The sequence below is a fragment of the Callospermophilus lateralis genome, chromosome 16 (genome assembly GCF_048772815.1).
Source record: "Callospermophilus lateralis isolate mCalLat2 chromosome 16, mCalLat2.hap1, whole genome shotgun sequence".
NCBI classification, from domain to species: Eukaryota; Metazoa; Chordata; class Mammalia; order Rodentia; family Sciuridae; genus Callospermophilus; species Callospermophilus lateralis.
In genome coordinates, this window is record NC_135320.1 from 35,920,744 (window position 1) to 35,922,287 (window position 1,544).

The 1,544-nt window shown below is 48.6% G+C and overlaps 1 pseudogene; it reads right to left on the reverse strand.

Annotated features, from left to right (window-relative positions):
- Positions 1-358: 358 nt before the first annotated feature.
- Positions 359-1,213, reverse strand: LOC143382235 (26S proteasome non-ATPase regulatory subunit 8 pseudogene; annotated as a pseudogene).
- Positions 1,214-1,544: the final 331 nt, after the last annotated feature.

Here is a 1,544-nt window from a genome sequence, read left to right on the forward strand (position 1 = left end):
AGAATTGTCTACACATATTGCCCAGATGAAACCCTTGCTCAGAATCGATTTTCAAATGTGTAATATTTTTCTCATGTAATTTCATTGGTAAAATTTATGAATGGTGAATTTTCTTATGTCAAGAGTGTATAGAAGCAATGTATTAACATTTTAGAACGGTGATGACTAAATCTTTGAAGACAGTAAATCTGGTAACTAAAGAAAAATATTAAAATAATCCAAACAACTTTTTCAACTCCAACACTTTTGGGTTTTTTTTTCCCTGGAAGAAGGAACGTCAAACTAACCTACTGGCGGGCAGCCTGCACTGTGACTATTTTAAATAACCAGGCCCTGCCCTGCCCCAGGGCCAATGGGCTCAAACAATCATCTCCAGCTGCCGAGCGTACTCCATGACCTGTTTGGCTAATTCCGTGGAGGGAATGGTGGTGTCCTCTGGCTTCTGCTGCTGGCTGGAAAAACTGTAGTAGCTGTTGGGGCCCAGGACCCACCCTCGCTTCTTAGCATACTCCGTCATCTTTCTGGGTGTATTGAAGAAGAGGATGCGGGTGGCCTCAGTGAAAAGGATTCTCTCATAGGCCTTCTCAATGCACCCTGCAATCTCATCCCTGATGGTGTCCAGCAGAATGTCGATGAAGAAGGTGTAGCTCTCGGCAGGGATGTTACCTTTGGCCAGGAACACCTTGTTGTAGCTGCCCTCCATCAGGTACTGCTCAATGGACACGGGGTGCTTGATGTAGACATTGGACTGGATGTCCTTGGCCGGCAGGCGCTCCAACTCCGTATGAAACTCGGCCACCCGGTTCTGGGACAGCAGGAAGAGGAGGTTGAGGCCCAGGAGCTGGTGCATGTAGGCGGACTCGGGCAGCTGCCCCTTGTAATCAAAGTAGTAGCATTTGAGCTGGGCCATGTAGCGCTCGAAGGAGGGGATGTTCTTGCGAAGGATGCTCCACTGGGCCCCAATCTCCAAAATATCACGGGCCAGGATGAGCTGTTGTTTGGTCAGCTTGGTCCCCGTGGTGGGCAGGAAGTTCAGCTCCAACAGAACCAGCTTGAGGCGGCCCAGCTCTTCTCCGCACTTGCTGAGATTGGGGCTCTTCCGGTTCCACTCGCCCTTGAGTTGCTCGTACATGCCGGCCGCCGCCTGCAGGACTGCAGACCCCGAGCTCCAGATGCCGGCCGTGGCCGTCCTGTTCACCGCGCTGACCGCCATCTTCGGCGACATGGCAAACTGCCGGCCCAGAAAACGGCCGCGATGCCTCCAACGCGCTCAACGGCAGAAGTGGAGCCTGGATTCTAATGTTTTTAATATGCTAATTTATGCTAATTTAAACAATAATTTCCTCACTAAAACTGGGACTTTAGATTCAATCTCTGGAAGTCACACAGAACCGAGATCATTCAACCCCATTTCCTGAATTCCTGATTTCTAAGTGCAATTCTCAAGCCAAGAAAAATAGGGAAGCATCAAATTTTAAGGATTCAAGCAGAAGCAAATATGTGTGGGAAGAACTAAAATCAAATGTATAAAACAGAGATTTATT